Here is a 16,207-nt window from a genome sequence, read left to right on the forward strand (position 1 = left end):
TATGAACGACGTAATGCTATGACTAGTCTAATAAATGAGTCGTTTATTTTGAAAGTGGTTTGAGTACATTTTTTCGATTATTGAGATATTTAAAGGTTTTGGTTTGATTTGTTTAAAAAATATAGTTAAGTGGTATTAATTTTGGTTGTGGCTTTGTGCCCTTTTCTAGAAAACCAAGATTTATATCAAAACCTAAAATGGACTTAAACCACTTTCAAAATAAACGACTCATTTATTAGACTACTCATAGCATTAGGTTGTTCAAAAAAGGCTTCTTCAGGTATGAGAAAACCTATTTATATATCGAAAACAAAATTAAAACCCCCCAAAATGAAAGAATGAAAGATCCGGACCTAGTTCCGATTCTGGTTCGGACAGTTCCTTCCACTCTAGAAAATGGAATGGTACCGTGATTGGGTTTGTCGCCATTTTAGCTCTCTTTAAAATATGTATGTTAATCTGAAGAAAATAATTAGGAGAAAAAATCTGACGACAAGATACACGAAGTGCAATTTTCATGACTTGTAACTAGTTCGAGAATTATTATCGAAATTCATATAGCTTTTATTTCAGAACATTGTTGGTCCAACTTTAAGTGCCAAAACATCCCTTAACCAGTTTTTCATAGAAAAAATCAAAATTTTCTGTAAAATCCTGCTCTATTACTCCATTTTTGAGATGTAATTCATTCCACATATGCTCTTTTTGGTATTTAAATCTGGAATGCGGTTGAGGAAGTACATTATATAGCGGCACGCCTGCCGAAGACATGCTGCCCCAAACCATAACATGTCAACACAATCGAAAAAAAAAATATTTCGAGTGTATAAAACAAGTTTTGATTTGTTGTTGCCTTCGCTTATCAATTAACGGTGACTTATCAATTTTCATGATATCATTATAGTTCCAATTGTCTATATATCAGTGGGTTGGGGGTGCGGAGAAATGCAGTCGATATTACAGAGTTAACAATGAATGGATTTTATTATATACTGACGTTCCTGTATTGATGTCTAAGAGTATAGACATTCATCATTTTGTAGATACTCTGTTGTTGGTTTGGCCATATTTAGCTGGAGAGGGAGACTATCATTTTACTGTGAAAAATCACAACAACAGCAGAAACAGAAACGGCAAAATCGCATACCGCAACTATTCGCCTTGTAAACGCGAAGAGAGAAATGTAAAAAACTAGCTTGCCATTTTTTCGCGCTTTACATTCCAAAATGTTTTGCGCTGACATAATCTCCCAAAAAAGCCAATTCAAATGCAGAAAAAAAAACAAACACAACAAAATACGATTTTGCAAACAACGACAACAGCAACAACAACCACAAAACAGACATTGGTCGAATACAAAATAAATTATTTTTAAACATTTAATCATCAGCACGCGTATGTGGGTCTAGTCTCTTCGATGCTTGAATACCAAACAACGCTACATCTAGCGGGAGCCGAAAACAAACAGATAATAGAATAGGAAACACAGCCAAAACAAAAGTCTTGGCAAAAGCTGATTCCATATTACGTTCAAAATTTGGAAGTTCCCAAACACGTCGAGCAAACACAAGAATAAACCATGTAAGAGCGCAGTGCCCTAAAGCTCCAAATAGAATAGCCAGCTATGGTGTTCATCGAAGTTCCTCTTGATTTATTACATCAATGTAAAGCAGAGAATTGTTGTTTCTGCTGCTACTGTCGATTTTCTACAATTCAGTTCTCCCCCTATGGCTGTGGCATTTGTGATCGGACACAAAAAGAAAACACCGATCAATGTTTTCATTATTCGCTCATTCACATTTTACTTAAACGATGCCCCATAGACAACAAAAGCAGCAGCAGCAACAACAACAACAAAGAGAAATAAGTCAATAGAAATTGTTGCTAATATTGTTGTTGCCGCATCATTTCTAAACACAGCAATTGTCAGTGACCGCGATCGCTTAAGATCAATTCAGTGTTGTAAAAATTCAGTATGTATGTATGTGAGTGAGTGTGTGTGTGTGCGTGTTTCTGTGCTTCTGTTTTTTATTGATTTACACAATCACAAAACAATTGAAACGTTTAATTAAATCTGCACATACTGCCAGTCTCTCTCATGTTTTAATAGCGCACTCGTTGCCACCGTTTGTCTGAGAGCGCATTCATGCGTTCCAATTAAGGAGTACAGTGGCTCAAGATGTATATCAATATTAAAAAAAAAACAAGTAAAAACATCATTAGGTCGGCCTGTACGAACTTTTTATACGAATTCGGGACTTTAATATAGAACCAATTTGATCAGGAACAGGTAGAGAGACGATCTTTTGTGTTTCTAACATAGAAATATTATGAACGAGAGCAGGCGTGCGCGGTGTTTGCCTTATACAGAATTATAACCCAAAATATCAAATTGGGAGTACCGTTATGTGAGAGCTATCCTAAAATCGTAATTATAAAATAATACATATTGGCACAAATGTCCTCATCACAATGTCAAACTCTGAATTGAATAATGCAAACGGCAGTCTCAAATTTATTTGAAATTGAACTGAAAAATCACTTTGTTTTGTAGTGCGGTAACCATTTTTTTTCAATTAAAAAAATATTTACTGAAAGGAGTTAATTATCAAAGCCAACATTATTTTGGTTTCTGTTCCGTCTCAAAATCTTTAAAAATTTACCAATATTACCCCAAAGTGCTGTCCTGCGTTGGCGACAATGGGAATTTCATTAAAATAAAATATTGTGACATGTTATTTATTTATATTTTCATATTGAATGAAGGCTACATATAAAATTCTTTCAATTTACATTTTGAATATTTAGAACTCCGTGAACGTCTTTGAATATGTCTAAGTTCAACGGGTAACCATTAGGTACAACTCTCGGTACTAGTTTTGTAGAATGGATGTTAAAACACCATTTTAAATGACTTTCTAATGCACAAACTAGGTATTTAAACCACTGTTTCATTTGTTCTAGTAGCATACATGCACAGACCGACATAAGCTCTATTTACATAGTCAGTACGTGCGGATGCATTCTCATTGCAAACTATTGAATTGTGTTGGTGTTTTGTTTTTATTCGTTGATCGTCTTGAATTTCTCCTTGATTCAGTTTATTCGCTTGTCTCCCATAACTTGTTCCCCCTGTTTGTGGGCAATGCGTCTGCCGACACTCTATTTCAAAAGTGCCAAAGTAGTATTGGTAGATAGATCAGTGCATTGTAAAGTGGGTCGAATGTCTAACTTCTCCTTGTTGTTGTTGTTTTTCTTTTTCTAATAAAGATCGTAACCCCGCAAATTGTTATAATTATCTGTCTGTATTAGGAATTAAAATGAAATAACAATTTAAAGGGGCTACAGAGAATAACAAGGACAATATTTTGTTATTAATTATTATTATTTAACTTAAGATGTTGAATAATATAGTTATGTTTTAATGTTCCTTTTTATGCCCTCCACCATGAATTGGACTTAAAGATTTTTCTACTTGTTAACCCTGCGTTTACAAACGACAGGACAGTCGTCATTATATAAATTGTCCAGGTTTACTGTCTATGAAAAATCCAAGACAGTGACTACACAATTGACAAATATGTAATACACGTATGTATTGGTAAAAATGGTTTATATATTTATTATTGTCTACCATAAAAAAATCTTTTGAGAAATATAAAAAAATTTGACTTATTTGGACAAATGTTCGCATGCATATTTTGTACACACTGAGAACTCTTTATGTTAAATTATAGCCAATTCAATCGTATGATTTGAATTATAGATACAAAATAGCATTAATCGGAAGATGCGGTTATATATAAAGAGTTTTTAACCAATATCTGGGTAAATATTCGGGTCGGTGTTGCCAAAACTTTGTCGATAAAAAATGCCAGATTTTGTTTAAATAATGCTAGAAAGTGCTAAAAAGAATGTAAAAAAGTGCCAAATAAAAGTGCTAAAAGAACTTCGCTTATAGTTAATAATGAGATATTTATCTTTTAAAAATGCATTATGCACACAGGGTGGAGTAAGTATTTTAAATATTCTTGCAACACCTCGAAATATTCACCTCATATCCCATGTATTCTTAATCAGAATAAAATTCTTCGATGTAGTCATGTCCGTCTGTCTGATTAAATAAAGATATAGCTCGCAATATTGGAGACAGATATTTGAAATTTTCCACATTACTAATAATTATAGCATGTTTGGTATTGAAAATGGGATATATCTGTCAAAGACATAAAAGTATAAAGATAGGACAATCGATACGTAAACAATTCCCAACAGATGGCTTTTCCTCTGTTGTTACGATATCATAACAACAGAGAAAACAATATTAGGCTACGTTTACATTTAACCGGATTTCGTTAACCCAGTGGGTTTCAATTGCCAATTCCTTTGCATATATGTCAAATAAATCCTCATAGAGTGGGTTAACCCCGTAAAAAGTTCTAATGTATATGCCGTTTTAAACGTTGTTAATGCTATATCTAAAGCTTATTAAATAAAAAAACATTTTTTGAGTGCAGATCTCAGATTTTATTTACATTTTATACACATATTATCGCGTATTTTCGTTTTTATTGTTAACATGCCTCTGTTATGCCTGATTCCCCCTGGATATTTTTTCATAAACTATTTTGTCAAAATGCATTTTGTCGAGTCTTTACGGTTTCTATGTCTTTGTATCTGTCCTTTTTAGGGTGACCCCAACCGAATTGGTTCTAATTTGATATTTTGTATTTTAATTAAAAACATTTTTTCTACCAAAAATTATCAATATGGGTCTTTGTTACGGTGTAGAGCGTTACTTCAATTATTCGTTGTTTTGGTGACTTTAGTCACGTTTTTCAACCGAAGTTGCTTCAATTTGATATTTTGGATTCTCATTAGGCAGAAAATCTACATACCAAGGATTATCAATATTGGTCCGTGATTCGGGGTAGCATCCACGTTACACGTTTTCTGAGGCTGGCACATATGCAGTGTCTGGCATAGCCCTCATATTAAAGTACCGACCTATTTTCGGTTAGGATATATTTGGACATATACTCCATATAACATTTCCGTCCTATTCGCATACTTTAAAGGCTTTAAAACCTTTAACTAATTTAAATTTAATTTAAAAAATGTGTGTGCGGAAATTTTTCGCAGTAGGTCCATCTCTTGCCATAACCCTCATATAAAGTGGGACGCGACCCAATTACGGTTCTATGAAATGACTATAATTTGACTTTCTGGAATCCGGTTGAATAGCCTCGCATTTACCCAAATAAACAACTTACACCAGACAATGTCACAGTGACAATATGAAGTACCCAACAATTTAAGAAAATGTTAATAAAAATAACATGGTGTAAGGTATAAAAAATTTGGCCGGATCGGGTTTTTTTACTTATTCACAGATTTACTCACACTTTTATAACATTGGGAAATCAAACTCTTTGCGTGAAACATAAATAAATTTCAATGGGTCTATATGAAATCGAAAAAATTTTTTGGATGAAACAAGGTAGACGGAAAATTTTGTAAATATCCTGAAAAAATAAAAATGCTAGATCAATTTTTTTGGGTCTAAACGAGTTTAAAAAGTGCTAGTTTACCGGGTAAGAATTTACCGTCTCTAAGAATTTACTGTTGAACTTATCAATAATTAACTTCCCAACAACGAATACTTATATAGAACATGGACGTAAAAAAGTGAATCTAGTTGGAAATCCAAATTATGATTTTTCATTGGGAATTTCGAAACAGGTTGTTGTCAATCTCATTTAACATGTATGTATGTGTGTATTCGTAATTAGCATCAAGTGTTCAATATACCTATAACGAATTCGATTCAGTTGACATCTGGTCAAGTGGTATTGCCAAATATTTCATAAAAGCAAGTGCCAAAGATTTATCAAGTGGACTATTTCAAATTAGATTTTAAAATAGTTTTCCTCATTTTACATTATATTGCAATCACGCGACATGAAAAAGGGTACATACTTATAGAGTGATTTTTGTAGGAGCTATAGAAAAGATTTTCAAAACACACAAAACATAAAATTCAAAATTCTTAAAAGTCAAGCTTTGCATTTTGGGCGGTAGCGCTCACCTTTCACAGTTAAGTTTTCACGTCTTTGAAGAAGTACGGTCCAATGATGCCATAGCCAGCACCAAATTGTGATATTTATTAAAAATACGAGTGAATCTATTATATAAATTAATATCGCAGTATGAATCATATATATATGTATAATAGAAATCTCAGAAGAATTTCTTGCATATAAACAAAGTGGTCATAATTTGGTCTTTTACAATATCGAAAAGTCTTATGTTTTCATATAAATGCCCTAATCTAAGATTATCCACTTGTATCATTTTGGTCCAAAAAATTTATATAGCTCTCAACGTTTGCTGTTTTTCAAATTCATGTGATATACGACAATTTTAGTTACCGCCATAAATTAAACGTTTACACGGTCTGGACACGAGCAAATTAGTTTGGAAAAGACGTACACACATTGATATGCATAAGTATATGTACTACATATAAATTATTTTAATTATTGTATGTCTCAAAGTCATTTTCAGTCTGTTTATTTTTTATTGACAACTCTCAAATATTTATTTGCGTACATACATATGTACAAGCAATTGTAGTTGATCTGAGACGACGAGGCGGTCGAGATGCGGGTTTTAAATACGAGTAATGTTTTCATTTGTTTTTGTTGATAAGTAACAAAAATGTTTTCTATTGTCAGCTCAAATTAAAAATAATGTATTTTGCGAATAAGGGATAGCGTTTGTACTCGAACATAAGGCAAACTTTTGAGATCGGACTTCTATAATACACAGCGTACATGCTTCACCAATTGAAACTAGGCAAATGGATGCTGGGACGTACAAGGTCATTTCATATACAGTGAAGTACGGTTTAAGCGAAGTACTACGGTCCAAAAAAAATAGTTCGTTATAGAAGAAGTTCGTTATATCTAAGATAAGGCTAAACATAGGCTTAGCAGAAAAATATATTCAGTTAGAAATTGATATGAAAATATGTCTGAAAACTTCGGACCTGTTATAACCGCTGTTCGTTGTAAGCGTACTGAATGTAATACACGTTGGATTATCATATGTCTGGCCACAAGGCGATCGATGTGTTACTCTACTTTACCAGAGATGTTGGAACTTTTTCAATTATGATGAAATATATATCTGTCATGTCATATGTCACGATTTAAGAACTATGTAAGATTTGGACTTGTAGAAATATGACTTCCAGCTGACAGAAAGGTATATGCGAAGAAATCGATACCGCTGTCACTAAACTTGTAACATCCATTACAGACTGTCTCAAGTTTAGGGATTAATGTTTCAGTCCCGAAGCATAATGTCATATCGTTAGGAAACATTCCCTCCCAATTAATTGGCATCTAGGCATTAACGGTTTCAGATCTGGTTAGAAAAAATAAAAGTTGACAATAAAATCTTTGGGTAGGTTAAATTAGAGACTGACCTACCGTCCATAGAACTAGTCATAGTCGAATATACCAGACTTAACTAGTGAATATATATTCTGTAATGAGCATACCATAAGTCGATAACTCTGTGAGATAGAAAGCGGTCGGATATTTTTCCTCCTAATAAAATTGACATTCATATCGCTTGCCTACAAACAGGTATTCCTGCTCCTACGATATACGTTGAAATTTTAATAGTACGTATACATTGAACCGGATTTCGTTAACCCAGCCAATTTCTTTTGTATATATGTCAAATAAATCCTCATAAAGTACGCAAACCCGGTAAAAAATTCTAGTGTATATGCCGTTTAAGCTCCAAAATATACTTTTAATACAAATTGATGTGATATTTTTTTTTTCTTTGTCAAGAACATGATTAGACCGTTTCAAATTGAAATATAGATTCCAAATGTCTGTTTATACTTTAGTCACAGTATGAATCATTTAAAACGTTTACCTTTTTTTGGCATTGAACTGTATTGATAGTCCAGACTAACATCATACATGATAGTGTAATCGATTTCGATACAAAACTCCCTAATTTACAACGAAGGCAGTTATTGCCACCTATACCGCATATTATAAAATGACACTATGTCCTAACATTTCTATTTGTGTAGTTATTATTTGGCACTTCTACTTCCTTCAATTTTGAAATAAAAAATATAACTTTGAATGAAAATGTCACATCTCCCCATGAACAAATTAAATAATGTAAAGTTTAGCAGTTCCTTCTGGTTTTCGCATCTGTTCGGAATTATGAGATTGGCAGAAAAGTGTTAATTGGCTCTCGCAAATACTACCAGATATTACCTTTCAAGCACACACTCACACATGCCTGTCTGTTTGATTATAGTTGGCACGTCGTGACGTCACTCTTTTATTCTTGGTCTCTAATCAAATTCGGCTGATTAAGTTGTTGACGCTTGGCAGGCATGGTCGAAAAGTTCAAAAGAAACAAACAAACAAGCAAATATTGATTCTATCATGGCCATGAAATGCCCATGATTGTATTGAATTGAATTGTTTACACAACAAAACAAAATCAATGAAATTTATTATTTTCAAAATAGAAATGTGGATACGAACTACGCGATGTTACTGTTTGTTGCTACAGGTAAATTTATTAATTTGTACAAAAATACCACTAGCATTAGAGGGTATGGTAATGTGGATCGATAAAACGCAGTACTACACAGCTGAATGTACAAATTTGTTACTACGACAAAAATGTTTCCTTTAATATATCGAAATGTAGTAATGATTATTAGAATCTTACAGCACATTTCATTTATGTGAATTCTTGATTAGAATTAAACGATTTAGCCATGTCTGCCCATATGCGGAAATATATTTTCGGTATTTTGAAGGTCTTGCCTCATCTTTCGTCCGCTAATGACATGTTTTGGTATTGCCTCAATTAAACCGCACTGATTTATAATAATTATTTTTGGAGATTCAAGATTATTCACAGACATTTCTAGTTGCCACTTAGTCAAATATATAATGTATGAAGTCAAGTCGATTACAAATTTCGTTAAATATTATATTGGGGCTGCAACAATGTATGTACCTCCATATATATGATCATTTTGTTTCGACTTATATTTTTTCGATAATACATTTATTGTTGTTGTTGTCAAACAATTTTTTAGTAGTACAAACGTCATTATAAATTGATGTTATCTCACGTACTGCAAAAATATACTGGATTTCTTCCTCAAATCCTTTCGAAGTCAACGGTATAATTTCGATTTTTTGTGTATTTTAATAAATATTTGTTGATCTCTTGTTATTGTAGCAATTTCTCTCCATCTTATTTTTTTATACAAATGCTGACATTCCCAAATTTAGGTTTATAATAAGAATTTTTGCCAATTTAAATAGATTTTTCATTTTTTTATCTTTTATTTTTGTCTTTTGAAAATGGTCCATTGGACTTAATTTGCTAAAACGAAGTTGTTGTTGCTTTTTTTATATATTTTTAATATCAACTGCCGTTAAGTAAAAAAAATCAAGGTGTGCTAATTACGTGTCCCTTCAAATTTCAAAATTAATGAATGTTTTCATAATTTCATTCATAGTTAACCCTTACAGTGACAAAAAAAAATTTTGTCGGAATAAAAATTTAAAATTTTGTTTTTATATGATTTAAGGGACATGTTTTAGAAAAAATAGCAATTGTCATTTTAACCCTCGTCTGTCTTTCAGCAAAAACAAAACATCAATAGTAACGGTACATAGGATAACCGAAAAATCGCAAAGAAAGCGAGTACTTTTAAATGTCGAATATAAAAACACGGAAAGGGAAAGGAAAAATCTTATAAGCCACTATTAAAAAATTTAAACATTTCGTTATATTATAACTAAATTCCTACTTCGATTTACCACCATTTGCGCTAATTTTACCTCTCCCTCTTTACAATTATAAAATGTGTCCAATTATTTCAAATTCTTGTTGAAAATTTCATATTTTCTTTTTCAAAAAATGAAAAGCACAAAAATAGGTTATGTCATAGTAGAATTTTTTCAACTTTGAAAATACATACGTCGACGTATATCGGTAACATTCATACTTTTGTGGTGAATAACGGCGAACGACCTAGTTGAATTTTAGGTAGTGCTTTTAAGATACTCTTACCCCTTCTGCATTGGTGTTACGAAATTCGCATATGTATTTTCCAAATTATTTCGATATAAATGCTAAATACAATATATCAATATACCGAATGTTTAACATAAAATCAAAACAGAAGAATTTAAGTGCAATAGAAACCCTCGACCACCACAAAACTCATGCACACTGAACAGTTCTCTCTCTCTGTAAATTTTGTTGTACAGCTATTAAGAACTTTTGTCTGTGTTTCAGTTGTTGGCGTTTCTGCTTAATGTATTAATTTTGAATAAGATATTAGGTAACTGTTACATATTCTACAGTTATCAGTTAAACTATTATGATTAATAACTACTATTTTGTCCAAACACTCTTCGCATTCACAAACCCAACATGCATACAAATTTAAATTCAACTTATTTTCTTAACACCGTTTAGACACTACATTTATAATGGGTGAATAGCCATTCGATGTGCAGGCCACTCTGGGCCACAATTAGTTGAAAATGATCATTTGACAACAATATGTATTAATACATAGAAATTTAAGTGTGGAATTTCTTCTTCCAACTCATAAAACATCAAATCTCCACCAATAAAATAACCCATTAATTATGAATATTACAATCATTGCTAATAATCTCACCATCTCATCATGATACATTTTCCAGAATTTGTAAAAATGAAAACAACAACGTTAAACAAAAATCATAGGGGTTTGTAACCACTGTGCACAAGCTGGTTTATCTTAACAGTTGAAAGACACACCTTTATAGACGCATTTTTTACAAAATCATAATTTGCATTTATGTCAAACGAATCAAGTCTGAGAGCCATTGTATTGTGTACAATGGGATTTACATATGCTAAATTACTCATTTAGATCCATAATAAAACTAAAAAAAAATTAACTAAAAACAACACTAAACTAAACACTAAAAAACAAAACATGAAATAATCGAAGTCACCTTCAATCTCTATGGTAATAGTCTTTATCGTTCAGAATCAATACATTCTATAGGAAGAGGGAAAGAAGGGGCATACAAATCTATTTAAAATATATTCCTTGTGTTTACAAAAACCAAAATCTTCGATATTGAGAGTATAATTCAAAAGAAATTTAAATAGACTTTTAATTGTACATATGTTTATACATACATAGTCATAAATTTTTGTTCCCATGATTGCGGCCAATAACAAAACTAGATAAATGTTATGTCTTCGTAAAGATATTCTTCAAATGCATAATTACGAAAAATTCTATATTGGCAGCATTCTAATCTTTATATTAAGTTTTATTATTATTTTTGTTGAGAAATATGTCAACATTTCATTTTCGAATAAAATGATTGTAATTAATGAAAATCCTAAATACCAAATTCTAATTTTCGAATTTTCATTCATATCTGTGATGTTTCTAAACTTTATTTAAAATCGCTCTGTTTCGACAGATTGCAACAATCTATGGAACGCAAAGTATATTTCCTAGTCATTTTGAATTTATAATTTACCTACAATAATTTGTCTGTTATCAGCATGAGGTTCTATTGACTACAAATTAACACCTTGTCAAAAATATAGTATTACTGTTTGTCTTCAAAAATCTGAACCACATGACTTTCAGTTTCACCGTAGAAGCCCAAAACGAAAAATGTCAACTAGCTTAATAAATAACTAAACTCGTGTATACGGCACACAACCAGATAAAAATACGTATCACTAGCATAGTTATGTGAGTGTGTTCGTATTTTATAAAATAGTTATTATTCTAAACAATCTCTAAGAATTGGTAAAGAAATAGAAGCTAAAGAAAACAAAAATTGTTTTTGCAAAATAGTCAGGCTGAATCCCAGTTTGTTGTTTTTATAAAAAAAAACTATTTATTAGTGGGGAATGTATGGCATTTTTTGCCGAGGGGTAAGGCAGGGTAGACTATAGTTTCGGATCACGCCACTGATCCTCATCAGTTCCCTTAGTTTTTTGTTGGGATATTCTCCCCAGAAAGCTATTGTTTCTATACAAAAAACCTTTCATACCCAAATGTCTCTTGTAACAAAGCTAAGTACTTAGCTGACCAACGACATAAACTGCATGAGAATTTCGCTGAAGCCTCACTTCGAGGTTAAGAAGGCATTTACAAACAATACCACACCTTTCCCACTGTTGTGTGTTGTCACATCGCGACAAATGCACACAACGACTTTGTTGGTGTTGCTAGTGTACAGCAACAAACCAAACAGTTTAACCGTGCCTGCGTCTACAATTTCACACCTTTAAAAATACATTTGAGAAACCATAAAGGCACAAATAAGTTAGACACAAACAGCATATAATGCGAAATTGTCTCCATGTAGGATTCGAATTTAAACGCATTCTTCCCGAATATAAGAAAATGTTGACGTATTTGACATGGGATATGTGTTGTATTTATAAGTTCAAAACAATTTGTTCCATTATTGTGCGCTTTTAAGCAAAACATACCCATTTTATTGCCTTTAATTCGGTATTCCGCATATACAATTCATATACAATAGTTTTTTCAAGGCAATTACAATCCAATTAATTGTAGAAAAATAACATATTTCGATTTTCCATAATTGATAATTATTTAAAGATCTACGCCGCCCATTTTCACCCAAAATATGTCCAAAAAGAACTACAAAGAGATGAAACCATAAAGGTTCGATATAAAATGTGTGGAAATGCTAATATCTTTCAAAATATACTTTGCAACATTTTCGCGGATTTTTCTCAAAATGTTCTTTCATTAAAACCTTTCCACTTCAATTACAGACTACTAACAGAAACTTTAAGTCAAATCGGTCCATCCGTTTCTTTAATATAATTTTTGCAAGATTTTCGCGGATTTTTCTTAAAATTTTATTTCATAAAAACCTTCCCACTGTAATTACCAACAACTGAAAGAAATTTTGAGTCAAATCGGTCCAGCCGTTCTCAATTGATGCGTTAGTATACATTTTTCTTGCTCCATTTATATATATATATAAGAAACTATTGTTGTTTAGGTTGTTGGTGCGGTATTGCGGCGCTTTAAATTTTGGCGATTACCAATAATAAAACAAGTTTGGCTATTAGGCCTACAAAACAAAACTTTCTTCGTCAACAATAATTATGAACGCTTTAATATTCCGTATATGGTACATGTTGTTTTTTTTCGTAATTGTACAGGTAGGTCACTCAATTTCCATAAGTATGGCATTACAATTACAATTCTAAAAAAACACAAAAATTGAAATCATGTCTTGTATATAATATTCCTCCCTTCTGATAAAAACCATAATCGACCACAAATCATAGCATATTAGGTTCGTCTGCGTACCTTTCCAGTAATAACAACTCAATAGGTTCCTTTGGGAAAGTAGGAACATTTTTTCTTCTTCATACAATAAAATTGCTAGAAGTAAAAAAGACAACATTTTGTAAAAATGTTCATGATTTTAGAAAATAATATTTGAGTTGACAATTATATTCATTGTTTTTTGCATGTACAAAATTTAACTGAGTATTTTTTCAGTAAGATTTTTAAATACTCAATAATTAAAAAAAAAAAAATAACATTTGTAACAATTTGTACATTTTATACAAATTATACATAGGCAGACTTAATATAATTCACCAAATTGCTACCCCGTAAAATGTCGGGAGTGCCCTTGGGTGTATTTTTAATAATTACTATATCAACTATTCAATGATAATCACCTTAGATTTGATATCATTTTCTAATTTCCGAAAAAAATATCTGATATCACGACCAACCCCAAATGTCTATACCACTTAAGGGGACCCCCCCACTTTCGGGGTCAAAATTTTTGTTGATATAATTCGAATCTACACTGATTAAAGAATGTCTCTACAAAATTTCAAGTGAAAATCTCAAGAACTCTTGAAGATATAGCCGATTTATTGTGTCAGCATCAAGTGACGGTTGAAGGGCTTCTCAGACTTTAAACGCGTTTTTCTCTAAACATTTTTTTGCGAATGGCGGGCACGATAACTCAAAAACTAATAATCCAATCGGTTTCAAATTTTGCAACGTTTCTCTGGGAAAATCTTGAAAAATTAAAATCGAGAATGGGTGGGGTCCCCTTAAATGCTATTTGTGTACATTCGTTCACCTATACTTGTTCGGCTAAATAAAACATAAAACTAAATGTGTATTCATTCCTTACTGATAATTTTTGCTAACTTAATTATATTTCTAAATGATTTTTATCAGTACGAAAACACACACTCAGATACGTACATACATACATATGCAGGCATACTAACTTATCAAGTACAGTGTACACAGTGTAGGAATATATTTATATTTAGGTTATTTAAATACCAACAGATAATAAGAAGCATCTTGCCCGGGTTCCGAAAAGATAAGAAAACGCTAAAGTAACTCCAACACAATGTTAATATTAATAGTAGTTGAGATTTTTATTTGCATTGGCATACCATACACTGTTTACACGTACATCGATTGTGTTTTGATCAAATTTGATTTGGTGTTGAGAGGTAATCATAACACATTCGTATTATTGACAATTGTGAAAATATGACAACAAAGGATGTTGATCATTGATCGGCTAGAACTTCTGGAACTCCGAACATATGTTATACAGCTATCCTCTGTAATATCCTTGTTCTATTTCGCCCACAAAATGTTTTCCATAAGAACTCTTTGTATTTTTTCAATTCTTTGTATTGATCCCTTTTTTGTCATCTGACAAAGACATAAAATTATAAAGATAGGACAATTATTACGTCGACAATTTCCATCTATTGGGCTATATTAAACGTTTTAGTGCTATAGCGTAAGCTTATAAAATAAAAATATATATTTTGAGTGCAGATCTCTGATTTTATTTACATTTTATACACACATATTCGCGTATTGTCGTTTTTATTCTTAACATAGCTCTGTTATGCCTGATACCCCCTAGATATTTTTTTTCAAAAACTATTTTGTCAAAATGCATTTTGTCGAGGTACTAGTTTTTAATACAAAATATTTTCATTTCAGAATTCCCAGTAATACAAAAATGGGCAGTTTAAACGGAGACGTCGTTGTCATGCGTAATGGTCGCTCTACGAGCCAAGTATCGATTTACAATTATCCGGAACATTTGAATCCCTTCTATGAAGATGAACAGCACAAACGACTGCGTTTTTGGAAAATTTCAAAAAAGGATGGAGAGGGACGTCGGAATAGCTTCTCAATTGGCAATCTTAGAGATATGTGGTGAGTAGAGAGAAAACACAGCTATATATTTAATATTTATGGAAAATTTTTAAGATTTTCCTATAGTCGGCATATGAGTGAATTATAAGCTCCTTTTCGATCATTTTGGCTCAAAATTGGAAACAATGTTAAATAAGTGCTCTAAATATCTATTAATTTATAAAAAATCAGTTTAGAAGACATGGTTTTAATCTTAAATTCATTTAACGTCTGAAGTGCGTAATTTAACCATGCCGAAAATTGTACAACAGGTTCTCAAAGTCGACTCCATGTTTTGTAATTGTAATATTTTTATAAATAAAATTATTTTATATAACTAACGTCCAATAACAATAATTTATTAATGCAAATAGCAGAAAAATGGATTAAATATATAATTTTTGTTTAACTAAAATGCGACATGCCGGCAATTGCAAAAAAGTACCGACTATTTGTAAAAATTCACTATTTTACCTATTTATCAGTATACTCAACATTAATACCAAACAACAAACTTTTATTGCATCGGGGAGTAAACAAAATTTCGAAACAAATGATATCGGATATAAGAAACTCAAAAAAAATCCCGAGATTTCTTTCTTATATGCGTTTTTTCTTATACGGAATTATCGGATATAAGAAAGTTGTTTCTTCTAAGCGTACATCTGTTTCTTATATGTGTAAGAATGTAAGCAAGAAAATCATGTTTTAAAGAAAAACATTTTATTAAACAAAACAATTTAGTTTATAAAAATACAAAATAAATTAAAATTTGTTCAAAGTTTGACTAAAAATAGGTGAATAAATAATATTATTTTAAATAAAATAAAAAAGCTGATGAAATAAAAAGTTGGTCAACAATCT

Source organism: Musca vetustissima, unplaced genomic scaffold (assembly GCF_032173495.1).
Source record: "Musca vetustissima isolate MV318-11 ecotype Yass unplaced genomic scaffold, APGP_CSIRO_Mvet_v1 utg30349, whole genome shotgun sequence".
NCBI lineage: Eukaryota > Metazoa > Arthropoda > Insecta > Diptera > Muscidae > Musca > Musca vetustissima.